Raw genomic sequence first — 16,281 nt, 5'->3', positions numbered from 1 at the left:
CATCTGAGCACTAGAACAAATGCTTGTGCTGTTATGTTGCAGTTCCTTTGCAGGTCCCAGTACCAGGAGGGATCACGTGAGCCTTTTTCTGTTGTTCTGCCAACAGCCACATCTCCTTTCAAAGCATTTTCAGCAGAAAGTAATACATTAGTTTTTTCCTGGCAGAGCAAGAATAAACATGATCTAAAGTAGGAGTTAATTTCAGAATATAATGTACAGGTGTGGCAGCCACTGTATAGAGATTATATTAGTCACACAAGGAAAAGTATCTGCCTGACTAAAATGTGATTTAGCTGAATCCGAAACTGGTACACACATAGGGGCAAATTTACTAAAGGGCGAAGTGACTAACGCGTGACGTCATTTCGGGACTTTGCCGATTTACTAACGGGCGCTGGTGTTAATTCGCTAGCGAAGGAGATAGACTGTAGTGCTACTTCGCACTATAATGCCAGGCGAATTTTCGCTCTGGCGAATGGACGTAACTACACAAATTCACTAAGATGCAGATTTTAATGAACGTTACCTCTTGCGCCAGACTTCCCTTCGCCACCTCAGACCAGGCGAAGTGCAATAGAGTAGATAGGAGTTCTTAAAAAAAATTGAAGATTTTTCTAAGTCCCAAAAACGCTGGCGACTTTTCAGTTTTTCAGGGTGATAGGCTACAAAAGATCGTAAATTTTAGGGTACCCAGCTTCCCCCCTACATTTCCTTAAATATGGCACATAAACTATACACTGGGCACATGTGTAGGGCATTATAACAACTCTATTTTCTTTTATTAAGTTTCCCTGGGCTTGTGTAGTGTAATGTATTTGCTGCAACATATACGTCCATTGAAATTTAACTTCCCGCCGTATGCATATTAGCAAACGCTAGCGAAACTTCACCATCGTACATCACCCTGGACACAACTTCACATTTTAGTGAATTGGCGTTGTCCTGGAGAATTTTCACCTGGCGAAGTGTGGCGATGTGAGCGAAGCCATCTCTTGTGAGTTTCCGGAGGTTAGTGAATTTGCCCCATAGGCTTTCAACTAACTAGGGTTCAACATGAAGCATCACAAACACACAATTATCTCGTCAGGCTACAGTGATATCAATTGATTTGAATTCAAGAGTTATATTTCATTTTATATTTTATTTTACCTCCAATTTGAATCTTATACAGCTTCAGCTCAGTTGTACTGACATAAGTTTTTTGAAAACATAAACTATAATATGATATGTTTGTAGTGTTAGTGCAAGTATGGGATCTGTTATCCGGAAACCCGTTATCCAGAAACTTCTGAAATACGGAAAGGCTGTCTTCCATAGACTACATGTTATCCAAATAATTTTTAAAAATGATTTCTTTTTTCTCTGTAATAATAATAATACAGTGCCTTGTACAGTAACTTGATCCAAACTACAATTTATTAATTAATCCTTATTGGAAGTAAAACCAGCCTATTGGGTTTATTCAATGTTTACATATTTTCTAGTAGACTTTAGGTATGAAGATCCAATTACGGAAAGATCTGTTATCCGGAAAACCCCAAGTCTCGAGCATTCTGGATAACAGGTCTCATACCTGTACTTACTTAAGCTGGATAAGCAGCCCAATAAATACTAGGAAACTATGATATGCAGCATATACATCTAGATGCAACTCCTCCCTCACCTTCTTTCATTGTGTAGAGATTGAGTTTGGCACTTGAAGTCCCTCTGCTAAGGGATGTTGGGAAATGGTCTGTGTATCACGGTTTCCTTTAGGTACATTTTCTACATTATTATCATTTAGGTAATACAATTACAGCGTCGTACAGGCCTATATGAACTGTAAGGCAAATTTCTAAGACAGCGGCCAGAACAAAGCAAAGGTTTAGTGAGATAAAAAAGGAACCTGAAAGCAATAAACAGAAAGGTACAGTGAGTGATGCAGACAGAGTTTGATACAAATAACATGATCTCATGGCTCCAACTGACAGAATGGTGGCGGGTGCTAATTCTGAAATTACAGATCTTCACATATCACAGAGCATAATATAACATTTACTAAATTACTAACGCCAGCACACAAGCTGCTCTTACTGAAGAAACATATTGTGACATCCATATGTACCACATTCAATAGCATGACACAAAGTTTCGAACAAGTGGGACAATGTAATAAAACAAAATTAATAAAAATTGAATAAAAAAAGAACAATAATGTGAATTTGTCAATGTAAATTGCCTTCAGTAATTACAATGCTAATTTTAATGTTATAATAGCACATTGTTAAGGCATGCTTGAATAATGTAATGACTTTCACATTCCTATTGTTCTCACAAGGGAAAATTGTTAGCGTTACACACATTTTTCCACTTACAATTTTTATTACATGTTATAGCACAGCTACGGAAATAACTCTTGTGCTACCCCAGATCATGATGCATAATGGCAAATGTTGCTTATTTCCTACTCCAGGCGCTTTTTTTTTTTTTTAATGAAATGCATTGGCATCTAACAGTAGTTAGATGAGCCATTTTTATCTTCCAGGGGGGTTCCTAAATATTTGGCACCCCATTTTCTGATTTTAGTTTTCCTTCTCCTTTCAAGAAAGGCTACATAGACATTGCTTATACTTGCCTCATTTATAAATTTAATTTTTTTGGAAAAAATTAGGGTACATATATAAATAAATATAAAAGTAAGTTAGCTTGTAAAAAGACACACACCCATCAAGTTCAACCTTTTAAAGGAAAACTATAACCCCAAAATGAATACTTAAGCAACAGATAGTTCATATAAAATTAAGTGGCATATTTTAAAGAATCTTATCCTTGAACCACCATTTTGTGATGGTCTCTGTACTGCCTCATCTGACCAGAAATACTCAAACTCTAAGGGGGTTATTTACACGAAAAATTCAGATTTTTTTTCCATAAAATTGGACTTTTAAAAAATCACGAATTTTTTGGAATTTATTAAACCCTGAGGATGGAAAAGTCTGAATCAGAAAATCCGGCATCTCAGACCTGCCGAGGTTGCATTTAAAAGTCAATGGGAGAAGTCCCAAAGATTTTTTGATGTGCGCTGGGTTTTGTGCAATACCCTGAAGTTTTCGGCATTTTCTGGTGAATATTCCGAAAAAATCTTGAAAATCGGATGAAAAAATCCAAACAAAATTTCCCACAAAGCAAATTTTCGGGAAAATGTAAGAATAAATAAGCATAGAAAACCCAAGCAGATTTGATTGGCGTTTGTAGCAGAAAATATTGAGATAAATTCAGACTTTGATAAATAACCCCCTAACTATGTATAACAGGAAGAATTGCGGAAGCAAAAAACAGAACTCTGTTACTTGTCTCATGCGACCTAACATGTATAGTTTGTTTAGTTTGTTTATAATCCCAGGGGGCGGCCCCTATTTTTTAAAATGACAATTTTCTATTTATGAATACCTAATGGCACATACTACTAAAAAAGTATATTAGTATGAAAATGGTTTATTTACCTGAAGCAGGGCTTTCCATATGAGCTGTTTTATGCAAAATATTTTCATAGAGACCTACATTGTTCGGGGGGGGGTATAGCTTTCCTTTAAGTCTATATATAACTTGCTCAACTGCCATAAGTGAAATAATCATAATGGCATTTCACCTGCCAGCAGAGACAGTCCAAGCCCACCGGCCACTGTAGGAAACCTGGCCAGCCACCTTACCCCCTTCCCTTGTTTGCCATATGGGGGGCAGCATTGGGAGGAAGGACCTTACCCCCTATCTTCGTGATACCTGCCTAGCTCCCCCCATCATTGCACCCTAGACAGGTGCCTCTTCTGCCCACCCCTGCCTACCAGTGCATTACAGTGTACACACTCACAGAGACAGGCCCGGATATTGTGCCCTTTTCAAATTACAGCCAAAAAGTGAGCGATAAATATTACAGAACAATCTTTTTCCCCAGATTTCAATATAAGGTGATTTTTTTTCACATAATACTATTTAAGAACAAACAACTTCTGCAGTGGAAACATGTAATAAAAGTCGGTAATGGAAAAACTATTCGCAATGCAAAAAGTTTTGCCTTTGCGCAAACAAATTTTGCTTTGTGTGAATTTATTATAGCTTTTGCAAATCCGGAAACTGTTTAGCCACCACTTCCGACAGTGGAAGACCATTTGCGGATTTTATAGTTTGCGCCACCGTACAGTCAATGTAATAAAACATTAAATCGTTTGTTTGCTCCAAAAGATTACGACACCTTCAAGCACTTCTTAAGAGTGCACAATTAAAATTCCTAGGGTGCAATTAAAATTCGCAATGCAATTACATTTTAAGGAACAATATTACTTTGCGAGATGTGGATTTTTAGTCTTATTGGTGCAAATTGTTTTGCTCTTTGCGACTTTAATTACGTTCCCCCAAAAGTACAGTATATTGAGTCAGAGTTTAAAAAAAAAAAAAAAATATATATATATATATATATATATATATATATTTTTTTTTTTGATGGATTTTCCTTTAAATAGTAATAGGCACAAATTTTGTACAGGAAAGTTATTAGAAACGACAGACGCCATATTTTGCTTACTTTTTGTTTGACGTAAATCAGACACTATTTAATGCAAGAGCAACAACAGCCTTTGTTTATGAAAACAACTTAACAAAAAAGTCTAGGCAGAGACATGCTTGTTCTTAACTCATAGCTATTGTTGATTTATTTATATTTGTATATTTGAAATGTGCACAAATTGACTATATGTAACTTAATTTAAGTGGATGTATTTTCTTTCCATGAAAATTCCACATGCTGTTGTTGTACATTTGGATTTAACTACTTTATTATCAAATCATTACACTGAATGTCAATATTAATGAGCTCTCTGTGATGACATCTAACTTCTTGCCCTGGGGCTGTGATCTTTTGTCTGTGGCTCTCACAAACAGCTACAGTATCAATAGGACACTGAAGCTTTGGACCTTAGGGCCAAACATTGACATCATTAGGTATTCTCTTAACACCACTTCCTGGCAGCCATTAATAGGTGTCATTATCTTGCCTCATCTCCATGAAAGATTGCCATATGCTGGGAACAAAGACATGCAAATTCATAGAAACCCAGTCAACTGTTTAGGTGCAATATTGACACTGGGACATGAAACATCCATCACAGTGGTATATCTAGATGTTTCAGGGACCCACAGCAAATTTGATTTAGGGCCCCAAAACATTGATAAATTGGCTTATCCTATCAAGATATTTTGAAGTTGATAATGAATTCAGGCCTCACATGGCCCCTTACACTCCTGGCCCCCCTGAGACTACAGAATTTGTTTCCTCTGTAGTTTCGGCACTGACCCAACAGGCCACTAAGCAACATCTCTGGCTGTTGCTTTATCAGCACTTACATAGCATTGCTATTTTCAATATTGTACCGTGTCCCTACATTACTGTATTATAATTATTAGCACAGATATTTATAAAGTGCCAACATAATCTGCGGTTTTGCACATTACTTGATTACCTTAATTAAATGCCACCAACTCATCTGAGAATAGGCTTAATATGGCATTTATCTAGATTATTTAAAACCTATTCAAAGATAAATTTGTAATATACTTTTACATTTTTTTCCCTCCAATATTTGCAACAGCATTCAATTTCCCAGTTCCTGAATATGCCACTTTTAGTATGGTAATGTAATGTGCTATGTTGTTTTCTTGTTTTCCCTAAACAATGCACAAGAAGCTATTTTAAATGAACTGATCATGTATTTGTAAATGAACTAAAGGATATGAATTACCATAACACAAACATGTAAAGCTGCCTCATCAGTGTCAGTCCTAATTGCAATGCATTATATTATAAACAAGATTCACTTTTCTCACTCTCATTTTGCATTTTGATTGAATCACTTAATTCAAACAAAATCATTAAATCAATAAAGTGTTAAAATATAAGTTATAAACCATTCAAAACAACAAAATTGCACCAGATTGTGTTGGCTAACAAAATACTCTATTAGTATTGTGTTCTCTCTAGAAATAGCTCACTAATTGCTTTATCACTTATCTGCTATACATAATTAGGTCTGGTGTGTCCTGATTTATTTACAGCACCCTTGCAGATAATAGCACAGACCATTTTCCATTAGGGGGCCACCAAACAACAGACAATACCAAACCATAATCACAAATAGGCTGCAAGATGATGGAATTTCCTCATTACTGATGTAAAGATGGCCATAGACGCAAATATCCAACCGTACGAATCATCATATGATCGGACTTTCCCATCTCCCGACCTGCTAAGTAACCATTCCGATCAAATTAAGTACAAAAGAACAGATCAGCCAATGTTCTGCCCCTGACAGCAATCGTACGAAAGTTAAGTCCGACAAAAGCTAGTGACAGTCTCCCTCTGAAGATCGTACGATCGGCAATACATGCAGAGGTATTACCCGCAGCCGACAGAAATCTTTTAACCTGTCCGATCGACCAAACAACCGATCTCCACCGGACGAAAAATGTCGGGACTCTCCACACACGGTCCGAAAATCATACGAATCCTTGATTTGTACGATCAGATCTTTGAGTCTATGGCCAGCTTAACACTTTTTGAGCAGGAGGGGAATCAGATCTGAAAGGTTGTATCAGGGCCCTGGGTATCCAACTCTGACAAATTTTGATACTGCAGAACTTAACATTACATTTTAGCACACATACGAAATTGCCCCTTAGTTCAACATGTGTGATAACTCATACATATTCCATCACACATCCTATCTCTCCTACTTTTTTAAAACATCACAATAAAAATACTTTTTGGAACTGTAGAGTTATAATTCTAACACTATATAACTAACCCCATCATACATTAAATTGTATGCTTTTGTGAGTTGGGCCCTCTGATCCTAATTTTACCCTGAAATCCTTGTTGTAAGACAACTGTTCGTTCTAAATTAATGTAACACACTGCTTAACTTGCTGGCACTATATAAATAAATGATGATGATCCATCTGTGATTATTTTGCCTTGAAGTGGTCCAATTTGGCATTCATGCAACAATCCTCCTGTGAACAAAATGCTGCTATATTGCAATTTGGTCACACCAGTGGCACCGATGTATAAAAGGAGAGGAGCTACAGCTTCTTTCACTTCCTTGTCTACTTGTGACTAATCCATGTGCCAAGATGGAGCATCAGAAGTCTGGCCATGATAGTGATCTGATTGAAAGGATCCCAATATTCTGCACCCTGGTCGCATCACTGGTGCAGAGAGTGCCATTGCATTGTTTAAAGAAGGAAAGGCTAAAATTAAGTAAGCTTTATCAGAAAGGTCTATATAAATACACCAGTAAACCCTCAAAGTAATGCTCAAAGTTCTTTTGACAGAGTCCTCTGTCAAAAGAAACACAGCATTGTTTTCCTTTTATTGTGTACACATGGGCTTCTGTATCAGACTTCCTGTTTACAGCATAAACTCCAGGGCAGGGCTTGAGCATGCTCAGTTTGCTCCTCTCCCCTCCCTCCCTCCTCCCATCCCTGCTATAATCTGAGCTCAGAGCTGTTAGTGAGCAGGGAGAGACTCAGGCAGGAAGTGATGTCACACCAAGCTTATATGGCAGCTTCTATCCTAAACAGACAGACAGTGTCTAGAGCTGTTTACTCAGGTATGGTAAAGCATTCTGCAGAATAAATATAGCATTCTAGCTTGCACTATTGTGGCTAATCTGTTGGCAATAAACTGTTTTGGAGCTTTCCTTCTCCTTTAATAACCAAAATTTCAGCTGTCGACCCATACATACACAAATGGTAGGACAGTTTGGCTGAAATCTGCTAAACTGACCTGATTTTTGAGTATGACTAATTAATAATTGAAGAAGCCCTAATTAGATATCAATGAGACCATTTTCATTGATACTGAGTGCTTTCACCATTCCATGTTTGTCAGCCAGGGTGCTTGTCACTATATAACATTAGGGTCGGTGACAGCAGATTTGTTAAATATCCCTGTATTTGTCAGGAATTTCATCTGTTAACACACAGGTCTGTCTCCCACTGTCAGTAATTTGCACCCAAAACTTAACTTACCCATCCATTGAAATGCATAGAATCATAACCCAACATTCTCCTATATCCTCTGAAGCAGTGAAGCATGGAGCACTGGAGGGGTGGAAAAAGGGCATGGCCAGGAGCATGACCAACACAGCTAAGACGCCCCTGGATCAGTTTGGATCGGGGTTGGCATTTCTATAACAGGTGGAGAGGAGCATTTTCTCTGCCTGTGCCATAACTGCAAATAACACCTATATTACTGAATCAACCTGATGTATTTTAAAGAGAAAATAAATAGAATTGGGTTGGAATTTGTGTCATATTTCACTAAAACTAATAAGACAGCTTATAGATCACTAAGTAACTAAATCATTATAGATGGTTCACAGGTCTATATGCCTTATGGCTATAACAGAAAATAGCCAAAGCTTAGATCTACATCGCAGTGGCAGAGACCCTTCATATCTGGCTACCACAAAACACTGTAGTTCTTTATTTTTCTGTAAAGGGATTTCCTGTAATCCTCATCCTTTAGCTAAAACCATCCTATTGAATATGTGTCTCTGAACATTAGCCACACAAAGGATTTCCAGGTCAAAGTGACTCATAATTGCTATTGGCCCAAGGCAGGTAGCAGCACAATCCATCAGAGGCAGCACATCCCAGAAACAAATAAACTAACAATATCAAAGTGCTGCCACACTACCAGCAGTTCTGACAAACCAACATCAAACAGAGGATATGTGCTCGGTTTATTTTAGAGAACAAAAGACAAAAGATTGATGGCTACATAATGCCAGTGTGTCATCATTCCCAGTTCCTTTTTCCCACTGCTAAATCTCTTTGATAACATGTGCCTAAAGGTGGTCGTACATAGAGAGATTCGCTCGTTTAGCGATGTCACCAAAGGAGTGGATCGCTCCCCGATATGCCCACCTTGAGATTGGCAATATTGGGCTCATCGGATCATGGGCCCTAGGGTCCAACTATCGGCTCATAATCACAGGTATATGGATGGTTGCATCGCGGGACCACATAAACGAACATGATGCATCAACAGACATTAAAAACAATGACCTACTCCACAATCCAAAATGTGTCCTGAAATGGAAGCAGATTGTGGGCTTCTGACCAGGAACTGAAGGCAGGAAGATGCTGAGGGAATTGTACTAAAACACAACAGTTTGGCAGCACTAAACAGAAGTTTAGTTCATATGCTGGGGCAGATATTGATAGGGCTGATCATCCACAGTTTTAAGTATCAGATTTTATTTACAGGTACTTGCCTAGTTTAAAGGTTATAATAACGTACCACTAGCTATCCTGCATATCCCTTGTACTTTGTCATTATTGTTAAAGCATTAGTACTTCCCCTGGCAGCGATTATCTACAATAACTGAAGTCAAAAAAAGTACTAGCCCCATTTAGACACAATCTAATTGGTAGCCAGTGAATTGAACTGCCATACTGATTAGAGAGCACCCCCTTCCATTCCTTCCAGAAGGGCCCTGTTTAGTGTCCGATAAGATCTTTAGAAACAGGTTTTTAAAAGAACCATTTCTGATGAGATGTTTTACAGATAGGTTTGCTACAGGCAGCATGTATGGCTCAGTGGTTTTTCTATTAAATGTCCTGTTTCAAACTGTTTTCTTATGCATAAAACATTACATCGACACTATTTACAAAACAAACCAGACTGTATTCATATTAAAGGGACACACTTTTAAACTTTTAATAAAAAGTATTACGACAGTGCTAGGAACATTCAAAGGGTTGACCTGCACTTATTTGATAATATAGCAACATTTATGTATAAAAGGACTTGGAAAGCCAAATTTATATAGAGTGCCAATTTATTACGCACCAACCTCTTCCAAATCACTTTTTTTTTAGCCCAGCCGCTACAGTAAATGTAAAAAATATGCGATAATGTGCTGGGGCTAGCCTTGGGCAGCAGCGAGGATCCCTTGGAGAATAAGCTAAACTGGTAGTGCAGCACGTGCATAGAAAGAACACCAGACTAGTGCATTTTACAAGTATGGTACAAGTATGCTCCCCATTTAATACATACAAAAGCTAACAATCCTGGGAAAAGAATGTATACCCAGGTGTGGAATGTCTCATCTGGAATCGTGATATCCAGCAAGCTCTGAATAATTTGAATGTCTTGTCCCATAGAATCCATGTAAATATGTTACATATACCCCAGTAGGAAAAATGACCCACGTGCCATTAGCATAAGTCATCCAAGTGATCCAAATGATTGAAAAACCCGAGTTCCTTTGTATGATATAGTTCATACATCTATAAAGAAAGAGCATTTGGAAGAGTTATCTATTACCCAAAGATTTCTTATGGGAACAGCAAGCTTTGTGGATGAAAAGTTTGTGAAACTTGTTTGGAAAGCCACTTTAAAACACTGTAAAGGATCATTAATTCCCTCATAAAATGCAAGCTAATAAAGCTGGCAGGGAGCACCCGCAAAGTGGTAAATTTAACAATAAAGTGCCACTCTCTGACCAGTAAATCTATACAGAACCTGATGCAAACTTAAAGGAATAGCATGCATTGTGCTTAAAAACCTTGTGGCAGAACTACACAAGAGACTTTGGTCAGACACTGCATAACTGTGTAACATTTTGTGGGATGTGACATAATCTGATCCTCCATACTGTAATGTCAAATCTAATGAGATAAAGTTGCATGGTTTATTTTCATGCATTTACATCTGCCAGTCAGTGTACGCTAAAATGAAACAGGCTGCATATAGCATTCCCTTCCTACAGTCATGCTGTGCCGGATGAAATCAGTTTTATTATTTTTAAAAATGTGAAACAATGTCCTGAGTCAATGTCAAGACCTTCAACAAAAGCTCATGTCTAGCTGTACCCTTACAATACACGTGTGTGAAGATTCTCATCTAGGTCATGGTATGTCTGTAGAAATAAGTTTCAATTCTGAACTGAGAAAGCCAGTTGGATGACTGGTGAAACGTCTTCAAGAAAAACACAAGTGCAGTTTATTTGACTTATTTCTACAGATATACTAACAATACACACCTTCAATTTATCTTGTGAGAGACAACATCACAAAGACACTAATGTTCTGAAGTCTGAGCCTATGAGAGCAATGCATTAGTCTGAGCAAGCACTACATGGATTAATACATGACGAGTTTGATGAACTATGTTAAGAAATTTCCAAGTTAATATGACGAAACACTACTTTTACCTCAGAGAAATGTAAATAAAAAAGCCAAATACAATTGTTTGTGCTAGCCAATGGGGCATTGTGCTTTCGAACACATTACGGGATAATGTAAAACACAAACATAACGGTGAAACACAGTTAATTGTTTTTAATGTACAGTGTTGGGGGTGCTGAAAAGCTGCTTTGGTACTACGGAAGCTTCAGATCCATCAGGTCTGTTATGAATAATCATTAGCGATAGTTTTATATTGTGGCGACGGTCACACACAAAGCAGCAGTCAGTTTGCACAACATCACAAGAATTGTTTTTGCAAGAGTTTGCACAAGAACACGCATGGTGTGCCCAGTCACATGCTGGAACTTTCCATTAGGTTTAAACAAGTGTTTTTAATAAAGTTTATTTCAGTGTAGCAACATTAGACCCCAACATAGACCGTAACAGCACAATACAGTGCCCTGACATAAAAAAAATCAAATGTTTGCTCTGAGCAAAACCCAAAATGTGATCAGCTCCCCTACCCTACAGTGGGGTTGTTTCCATGCACAGTTTTACTAATCAAATAAAAATAAACCCAAGGTGGTCCCATACGATTGCAGGCCTGTATGTGAATAAACAGTGTTAGGAAGGATCCAAACAAGCCTGTACTTACCAGTAATGGTTAATTAGGCAGATCAATAGAATAAATCCACAATAACGATGTGTATATAGTCCACGCTTAGTAAAACAAGTGTGTAGCTGTCTCCTCTGGTTGCTCCCTCCCTGCTGCTCTGAATGAATTCACATAACAGACCTCCCTGTGTAGTGATAATGGTTCCAGCCCAGTGGAAAAGTTCACTGAGAGCAGTCCCTCTGCCGGTCTCTTTGGAGGGTGTTGAAGAGAGAATGTTTTGGGTGGAGACAGCTGAGTGAATGACAATGGCTGTGAGTTGGAAGTGAGAGAGCAGCTGGATAGTAAGAAACAAATGTGGATTCGGCTGCTCGTGTGAGTCTACTCCTCCCTCCTGTGGTGCAAGAGTCTCAGCCAAGCACGTGGGATGCAGAAGATAATAGCAAAGCAATGGTGCTGTGTGCTGTCTGTAACAGTGTACCACAAGACTGTCATACCTGAATAAACTGACACTTGCTTAAATGTCTATGTTACTGCACAACCCCAGCCTTTTGAGGTCACTTTGATGAGCCAGTGTCATGCTACCTTCATCAAGAAGAGTATACCCAAGGAAGACTTTTTTTATTTTTTCCCTGCAAATGCTTGAGCCACCAGGGCTCTATACTACTACTAAGTTAGCAGGGCCCTTTCCCAGTAGGCCCTGGATTTATTTAAATATATATTAAAAAAAGATCGTCAACACCAGGATTAAAGACAAGCAAAAAATCATATCCTTGTTTTGATCCACATTTGGACCTTTCTCTAGGTAACCATACCGTGGCTATTTATACCTGAATGGGTGCACCTCACCAACCACATTCACACTCCCTTATACCAAAACCCTGCCCATGTTTCACACAACCTATGTTGATAAGCCCCAGGCCATTTGTAAGCTCCTGTCTAGCTGTACCCTAGGTGTAACCCCCACACTTTTTGTGGCACTCTCTGACAGGGGCCCTGACTGCAGTATTTCCTGTGCCCGCTGATGGTGCACTTGTCTAGAGCACAAACAAGCAAAAAAGTTCATGCCAAGAACTTGTACTGTACCTTTATCGAGAGTGGGTGTAATCTGAACTCTGTTGCTTGGGCTGGAGAATAATTTAACAAATGACCATGTCCTGAACATGCATGAGGTACCTTGCATCTTGTGCCATGCCACCCTTGAACTAAGGTTGCCACCTTTGCTGATGGCTAAACACGAACGGGGGGGGGCAGATAGCATTGGGGGAGGGGCACTGAAAAAAATCAGAAGTTAGTGCATCAAACTGGAAACATTTGATGTAAAAATACAAAGAAACAATTTCTTAGTAGCAGTTCATATTATACTAAAGTAGCAGTTCATATTATACTAAATATCCACGTGGGTTAAATGAGGAGTATAATATGAACTGCTATCTGTAGCTTAAAATGTATCCAACTTATAAGTGCTTTTGGAATGTATCCAACTTTTAACGCTCTTAGAAATTGTTTCTTTGTATTTTTACATCAAATGTTTCCAGTTTGATGCACTAACTTCTGATTTTTTATAGATAATTGCATTGAACAACCCACTATCCAGGGACAGCTTACGGATAGGGTAAGATAGTCTTATACATTGGACTCATTTATACCGTAATAATGTTCTCGTGCAGTACATACAATTGTATTTGTGTTCTTCCCTATTCATTAGGTTTATGGATCTTCTTCTTTATATTTATTGATCTAATATAAAAAGCTTTTTTTGCTCAATTTTTGCACAATTTCTGAATTTTTTGCAGCAAGGATCGGCCTTTATAGAAGAGGACTTTTATCACTTGGAAATTGGGACTAATACTACTGTAATTGGCCACAAATAATTTTTTTCATATAAATCATTTTTCTATTAAAAGTTTTAATGTTTTCTAAACTTTTTAATAAGCTTTTTTTAAAGTGCTTATAATGTCTTAATAGCTTTTGGATAAAATTGTTCACGTAGTATTACTGTTCAAAATGCATTTTGCTTAATTATTTCACTTATATTTTGAACCATTGTGTTAATTATGTAAATCACCAAGGGTTTTTAAACACTGTTTGAGAGTGAATCTGCATGTCTGATGAAGGGGCACGCCCCCGAAACGTTACATCACTTGACGAAATAAACGTGCAGGGGAGATCCCCGCTACAATAGCCTGTGTTGTTTGGCTAATCTTTTTTGTCTAATAGAACAGAACACTACTTCCTGCTTTGCAGCTCTTTTGGTTTCCACTGATTGGTTACCAGGCAGGAACATGGGTCATAACTGTTTGCTTTTGAATCTGAGCTGCATGCTAAGGATCAATTGCAAACTCACTGAACAGTTATGTCCCATGTGGCCTCCCTTAAAGTCACTGACTAACTCAGAGTTTAAGAGCTGAAAAGCAGAAAGTAGTGTATTGTTCTGTTATATTAGACATCTAGTCACTCCAGCCTATATACATTATATTTTTAGCTAACTAACTAAACTGGAAATATTTTTTATTTTGCACAGCCTATTTATTTACCCAGTTTTTATTTTTATACCGAATAATTCCTTTTACACTGGACTGTTTCTTTAAGGGGGAACAGTCCAGTGACTGATTTGCACCAGTGAGGAACAGTCCAGTGACCGATTTGCGCCAGTGTTTTTTGAACTTTTTCTACACACAGAATATGATGTAAGCAACAGAAGATTAAGGAAGACCTATGCACTCCAGTGCACTTTGCTTGGTCTGAGCTGGCGAAGGGAAGTCTGGCGAAAGAGGTAACATTCAGTAAAATCTGCATTTTAGTAATTTGTGGAGTAACATCCATTCACCAGAGCGAATTGTCGTCTGGCGATAGAGTGCGAATGAGTGCTAGCGACTATCTCTGCGCTTGTTAGTAAATTGCAGATGTCCCTGGTTATCCCAGGCAGTAATGCTGGCGAATTGTCACCAGCGTTTGCCACTTTATCTGCCCCATTGTCTTTTCATTGCTTGACTATCTAAGCAAAGAAACAATTGTAACTATTTAAGATAAGCAGGTCTCTTGGGGAAACTGTGACTTGCAGCTTAAAGGGCAATTCACCTTTATTAGCAAAACTGTAGTAACACATAAAAACCACATAAATGTCTTCAAACTTTCATAACTTGCCAAATTTTGTAAAATTAACATGGTAATTAGGGGGTATGGCCACAAAATTGGTATGGTCAAAAAATGTTACAGTGCATTTTGTCCCTCTTTCTATTTACAAAATGTTGGGACATATGCAGTAGTTTAGAGGGGCAGTCCCCAGGTACACATGACATGCAATTCTGCACTTTCAATTAGGAAAATTAGTGATCAGTGAGAATGGAACCTACTATAGGATGAAGAAACATAGTAAAAATGCTTGCTCTTCAGGACTCTATGGGAAAAAGAGATATGGTCTCCTGCTTTCTACAATGTATGTGAATAAAGGTGTCTGCCATAGCACTCCTTCACTTATGTGTTCTAGTGCAATATGTTAGTAGGCTAAACCTGTATAGCCCAGTCTGTAATTAGGGTTGGTGAAATTAAAATGAATAAAATGCATGTTGATGGCTTATGCAATCCTAATGGGTGTTTAAATAAACATTTTAAAGCTTAGGAAAATAAATCTTGGAGCACAATTCAATTGTATTGCTGCACATACATATAGCCTAAATTAACTGCTAAAAAAGAATAATCTATTCTAACCCATTTTGTATGTAGTCTCTATTTCTAATTCCTTGTCTTTCTATTTTGCCTATTCCCCAACCCCAGATTTAAAATGCTCCCTGGTTGCGAAAGATTGCAATTCCAACAGCAGCACAAAAACGTATTGACTGTAAGGATAGACTTTAATTGTTAGTATTATTTATCCTTTTACTTTTACTCTCACTAGTGTGTCATTTACAGATATGACCTGAGCACTGAAATTAGTGGAACCCTAGTAAGATGGAAACAGCTTAAATGCTGGAAAAATGCTGCAAATATATACATAATTATTAAACCACAAGAAAAAAGAGTGAAGGCCAGTTCACATATAACCTGCAAAATGTAATAATTTGAGGGTGAACATATATTTTAAGAAACATGACAACATGACACCCATAGGATAGTTAAAGGGACAGTATACCACCTTGTAGTGATGTGCGGGTCAGGGTTTCCCTGACCCGCACACGACCCTATCCCGCCCTGCTAATACCCGCACCCGCCCTGCTAATACCTGCTCCCGGGGGTCCTTTTATAGACCCGCCGCTGACGTCACAATGATGTCACAAAAGGGGCGGGGCGAGCAGACACGACACTATAAAACTGGAACCCGGAAGTTGGATGCCAGCTTTGAAGGTGGCGGGCGGGGACAGCAGGAGAAGAGCTCAACCCGCACCCGTCCGCCACCCACGTGGAGCACTGCAAGGTCGGCCCGCACATCACTATCCCCT

General features: G+C 38.4%; 1 protein-coding gene across 2 annotated transcripts in view; it reads right to left on the bottom strand.

Moving 5' to 3' along the window:
• The window catches only part of dennd2c.S (DENN/MADD domain containing 2C S homeolog), a 43,619-nt gene extending 31,012 nt beyond the window's left edge, over nucleotides 1-12,607 (bottom strand). For both annotated transcript variants that reach the window (XM_018249187.2, XM_018249188.2), the window contains exon 1: nucleotides 11,885-12,607. The gene's annotated coding sequence lies outside the window, so the exon portion shown is untranslated. The remainder of the gene's footprint in view (nucleotides 1-11,884) is intronic.
• Between the last annotated feature and the right edge of the window lie 3,674 nt (nucleotides 12,608-16,281).

Source organism: Xenopus laevis, chromosome 2S (assembly GCF_017654675.1).
Source record: "Xenopus laevis strain J_2021 chromosome 2S, Xenopus_laevis_v10.1, whole genome shotgun sequence".
NCBI classification, from domain to species: domain Eukaryota; kingdom Metazoa; phylum Chordata; class Amphibia; order Anura; family Pipidae; genus Xenopus; species Xenopus laevis.
This window is presented reverse-complemented; position numbering and strand designations above follow the sequence as displayed.